This window comes from Thunnus albacares, chromosome 10, assembly GCF_914725855.1.
Source record: "Thunnus albacares chromosome 10, fThuAlb1.1, whole genome shotgun sequence".
NCBI lineage: Eukaryota > Metazoa > Chordata > Actinopteri > Scombriformes > Scombridae > Thunnus > Thunnus albacares.
Window position 1 is genome coordinate 5,576,904 of NC_058115.1, and position 6,000 is coordinate 5,582,903.

Below are 6,000 nucleotides of genomic sequence, written 5' to 3' on the forward strand. Positions count from 1 at the left end.
AATCAACACAGGTCATAAGGTCATATAACACATGTAGCTGATACAGTTTTGGAAGTAAAGAATTCCAGTAAAGAAGGCAACACAGCACAGAAAGAACCGCACACATAAAGCTGCCTGCAGATCCTTTTTTTCTTTTCATTCAAATGTGGTAATAATATAATGCTGATCCTTGAGTGACCTTTGAGAACTATTATAGAAAATGTAAGAGTGAAGAACAAATTCTTCTTTCAAGTGTTTAGTAGAAGGAGGGACATAACAGAAAAAATCAGTGGTGATTCAATATATAATTGTAAGCTGTAGTGAAGGTGTATGTTTCTCCAAGGATATTGTGCCATACAGATTTACAACAAGCATACCGGGGACAAATACAAGTTCAATTCCATAAAAGTTATGAAGGTGAAATGAAAGCGAGTCACCGTGGTGATGGTCAGAGTGAATTGTGGTGTGATAGACGTGAGATGTCAGTTGTTAAAAAAGTAGTTATCCCAACCTTCAGAACTTAAATTTAAGTGAAAGGTGGCACAGCGAGACATTAAAGTTAGAGTTTTTCTTGGCTCAGTGTTCGACTAGTTTCAAAATGTACAGGAAGACATTTTCCTGGGCCAGTATTTGACATAATTATCAGCTAGATCTGAAAAAAACTAATTACTTAAAAAAGTGATTACATCTGTGTCATGAGACATGTAGTTATGATATTTATGGATATGTATATCTCTCCCTCTCAAGTGATTCTTCAATAGATTCTCTAAAATGCTGCTGACTGGTATGTTGTTTACCTCTGCACCTGTGTCAGTGTCACCCCTCTGAATGGGTGTTTTCAATAATGCTGTATGGCTATGTGTCCCTGTAAATGAAACAGTTTTTGGCTTCAGTAATCAGGAAAAGTTAGCAGCCATTTGGGAAGGACCATTATCTGCTAGCGTTACTTGTCTTGTGTTGACTGCTGCTCTTGGTAACTTAACTGTCTGTATTTATGATGCCACTGAAATGTTTTATGATACAAGTGTGTTTTAAAGATTGCAAATGCAGTGTAAACATTTCAGGCAGTGGAATCATGTCGCCCTGAAATTACATTTAAATACAACTAATTTGCAACAGCAGATACATATAGGAGAAAACAATTCCGCCCAGATTATGTTTTGTCGTATTTTTTTTAATCAACAAAACATTGTTAGTTAACCTATTTGGCAAATTGTTGATATGGAACGAATCAATAAAGTTTCACCCACAAGTGATTTAATTTGTTTTCCCACAATATCCACTCTTGCATTAGGAATCTGCTTGTAGCAAGAAGTATTCAAAGCACAAGAAGACTTTTTTATGGTAATGTATGGGAATAAACTTGAGGTTGAGGTAAGGGAAAGATTGTGGTTTTGGTTTAATACAGAAAAAGTCAGCAGTGATGTAAATTACGAGACGCAACATTGTCTTTATTTGACTGAAACCAAAAACCGTTCACTAACTTTAACCAAAGAGCTTTTGTTGACTAAACCTAATCACATGCAGGATTCAGGATAAGAGCCCTGGTCTGTATTATCACAGTTCACCCAGACCACCACCGTACAAACTCAGAACACACCCCTCACTCAAAACATTGCTACAGACCATAATCCTAGCACCCGTTACATTTTGTGATAAAACATATTTTAATACAAATTAATATTCTATAAATGTCACTATTGTGTCATTTTCCCAAAACATACTCTTCACACATAGTGGTATTACATAAAAATGGTCCTAAATCATGTTTTCGATGTGATCAATAGAATCCTTTGGCTCTTACCGGTTGAGTTATGTTGTATGCACTTGTGACTGTGAACATAACTGTTCTAATATAATTAATAACATTATAATGTCCGCAGTCACTTGCAACCCTCAATAGTTCATTTAAATTTAAATGCAAAACAAAAGTGACTGCTCATAGCCTGAAGAAACTTTGGAAATTATTCTCCAGCGTTAGTGTTCTTTCTTTTTCAGCATGGTACCGTGTTATTGCTATTAGAAAAAGCTTCACTCTGCTTGGCATCGTTCCTCCCAGGAACATCACAGTAATTCACAACCTGTCATGGCTTCTGTGGTGAGGGGCCATGGCCTCTCTCACTTTAACTGCAGGGTTAATTGTAGCATTATCTTTCTGACTGAAAGAGACAGATTTTCTCAGCTTTTATACATTTCCATCCCGAGTTACTTTGAACCAGTTGTACATGGTCAGGAAGGAAAGGTTTCTATCAGATTCTAAACGACCTTACGATGACTACATGCCACTTTACTGTATATCTTAAGACTAAATGATGTGTTTCTAGTTGACAAGGATGAGTAGACTATAAGTTATAAATCCTTAATCTCCTTAAAAATGCTTGAAACATCTTGGATACCAGCCCTTACAGATCAAAGTGTTCCTATAAATCCTGTTCCAGTCTGAATATTCATACCTATACATTAAGAGAGCACAGCAGGCATGTTAGGTTGGCTGCATGTTCAAAGTGGAGCCTGGTGATGACTTATACCGCCTGTAGTCTTACAGCCCCCGTATTTTGCTTTTAAAGGGGAGGTTACACTCATGTCATTGGAAAGAAAAAGTATATCTATTTAAGAAACCATACATTAAAAACAAATTAAAGTTTTAAATACAACAGAAGAAATGGAAATTGGCCAAGAAGTGTCAAAGAATCATTTCTGAGAGCACTGAAACATCAGTGATTTCATTTTCTTTTTGTGATTATTGCAACACAAACTGGTTCTGCAACACTTGGTTCCTAAAATTAAAGAATAAACCTTGTCATATTCTCTATTTTTCTCATTAAAAAATTCAATAAAATATCCAAATCCAACAATAAATTGGCCCTACTAAAAATGATTGATAGCCTGATATGTCTCATTCCACTGTATTGTTGCAGCTGTATAAGACAGCTGCGTTGTTGTCCAAAAAATATTAAACACTTTTCAATGAGCTACACTGAACACACACACACACACACACACACTAGTTTCTTTTGAATCAGTCCCACACACACCCTCCTACTGCCATAAATACTCACTAGAAATACTCACTAGAGCACTAAATGTGTATTAATCCGCAGTTGAAAATAGTCCCTAACAAATATGCTATATCCTCACATTTGAGTGAAGTTTGCTGAAAACTAGTGTCTAACTGTTTTAGGAAATCAATTTGCCTGTTTTAATGAATGAAAATCATCTTTTTTGACCGGTTTTTAAAAAAATTACATCGCCAGTGGAACCAATGGGCTTGGGGCTGATTGCCACAGACAGGGTAGGCAAGTCTTCTGAGATTTGTTGGCAATATGAAAACTATAGAATATTACCAGCCTTTTCCTTTTAAACAATATTATCCTAAAAACCTTTCTTTTCATTTTGCTGACCTTTAAACTCTAAAATATGCAGAAAAAAAACAAACAAAAAATCCCTCTTAGACATTCAATTCTTTCTTTCCCTGCCAGCACAACTTCACATTTCTTCTCCCACTCTCTTCTTCATGTCTATTCCTAACCCCCAAACCCTCTCCTGCCCTCACATCTCTCCCACTTTTTTTCCCTTGAAACCCCCCCACCCCAGATTATATAGCTTCATTGCCCCTCTCAGATCTCACCCACTCACACACTCAGCCAGGCTCTAGAGCATCATCTAGAGATGTTTTCATCCTCTTCCCAGCTCCTTACAATCTCTCCTGGGGTGGGACAGGTGCCAGGGGTCCTGGAGGCTCGACGCCCACGGATGGATCAGGGTGGTAGTGCATCCATCCCTCTATATATAATTATCTACTGTATGTCTGGTTTGATGGCTGTTTCATCCGTCATTCCTTTATTATGTTGATCGAACTTCTACTTATTATTCTCTAATTCTTTTAGCTAATATCTCATTATATTTGAAGGCTCTTTCTTCTGTCTCTCTATCCCCCATTGTTTTCAGTTAGTAACTTTCCTCACACTACATCATGCATGTTTCTTTTTTTGTTTTTTTTTTTCCTCTGCAAAAGCATCTCATATCTGTCGCTCTGGGCACAGTGTCAATGTGTGTGTGTCCTTGTTATCAGCATCCGCCTTGATTAGTGGTTAGTGACAGAGACAGGAGTAATTAGCAGTGTTTGTGTTTCAGCACATCAACAAAGCAGGCTGTGATATAAACTGAGTTTGATAACCGTAAATGAACCAGAGGTGGAGATAATACCGCTGACCTTTAAACAGTAATGACTATGAGGGAGTTTTACAAGACGGAACAAAAGTTGCACTTATTAGGGAAAAATTGTGCCTGACAAGGACGCATCGCGGCAAGCTGGGACTGTGTTGTGTATCCAAACACCATCACACACTCGTTCCTCAGGGATCAGTTAAGTCTCATCTTATCTTGGACAGGCCCACAGCAGCTTCTGCACATATTCACATTTTGGACCTGCCCCTGCTGTTGCTGACAGAGGCGAGTCCTTTATTACCAACAGAGAGAGGGAGAGAGAGAAATAATAAAACAGACATGAAACTGTTGACAAGACTTCAGTGCTTTGCCTGAACTAACACAATGTGCTGTATACAGCAAAAAATAGTTGGTTATAATGTGTAATACAAGAGCACACTTCAGCTATCCATCTTGTCCACACATAGGTTAGATTAGATCATCTATCTTTTGACTTTTGCATGACAACATGGATCAAGCAGTCCAATTTCAGTTTGCTCCTAGAGTTGTCTTAAAGGAATACTCTTCTTTGCAGACACTTTTTGTCCACCAGCAAAGGCCTGGACACACCAACATTTAAAACATTCATTCCAATGGAGACACCAAGATCAGTGGCTTCACTTGCAGGGGTGTTGAAAATTTGCACAAACCATTTGTGTTGAATTCAGCTTTGGTAAACTTTGGGTCATGAATTCCCATTGGAAACTACTGTAGTTTACAAGTTGTGTTGCACTATACGCTTTATTTAACCAGCTGTCAGAGCAATGGATGGTTTGCAGACATTTATGAGACAGGAGTTGATGGTACAAATATGCTTTTTGTATAAACTGTGTGAAACTATTGTATTGTTTTTATTATTTGAGTAATTTTAGTATTTGTGTTAAACTAACAGGATTGATTGCTAAGAGCTTTGTTTTTGTTCAATAAGTAATTGAATGTAATGGTGTGAAATAGTGAACAAAAATGCCAGGTGGAAGCAAACAGAACAGTAGAGAGAAAATAGAGAGGTGCTCTGGGTGAGAGAATGGTAACAGACTTCTTATGTAAAAAAAGGGCTAATAAGTCAAACAATTCCTTTATGCTGGTGGAAAAGTATAAAAGGGGCTTTAGGTAATATATATATATATTATTCACTAATTTCCTCCTTTTTACCCAATTATCATGCAGCGTTCATGTTTCCATGTCTTCTATTTTCTCAGAAAATCCAGTTTAAGAGAGAAATGACCCTAACAGCAACCTTTCAAATAGATGTAACTTTACAATTCAAAATAATGTTCTGCACTGGTGGAGGTTTGCACTCTAGTGCCATTTGTTAGCATAAGAAAGCACACAATTAAATGGTTGCTCACATGTCAGATTGTGACAAGTTAAAAAGGACAATTAAGTCCATGAATGTGTTTGAATCTATTAAAGAGGCATTTTAACTACTGTCCACCTGTAACTTTGGATGCTGCCCATGATTCCATCACCTCTAAACTTTTTTATCTGTTGTACTGGCTACAGACTGACCATAAATTACGAGCCATCTGGATAATGTTGTCTAAGCCAGGTCAGAATCACAAAGTCACCCAAAAGTGTAAGACTCCTGGATGGGCTCCATGTCATGCTGCTCTAACTAAACAGCACCCGGCCGAGCTGCTGTAAAAGACAGTAAGTAAGGGAAACTGAAAAACCTGCATGAGAGGAATGACACCCCCTGACAAGACATGACATTGCTTTGAAATTACATGTGACAGCCTCACCTCAGCACCGTCAGCATCTGGCGAATGAGGTGGGAAACGTTGCTGTGAAAAATCCCCTTATCTGGCCTACACC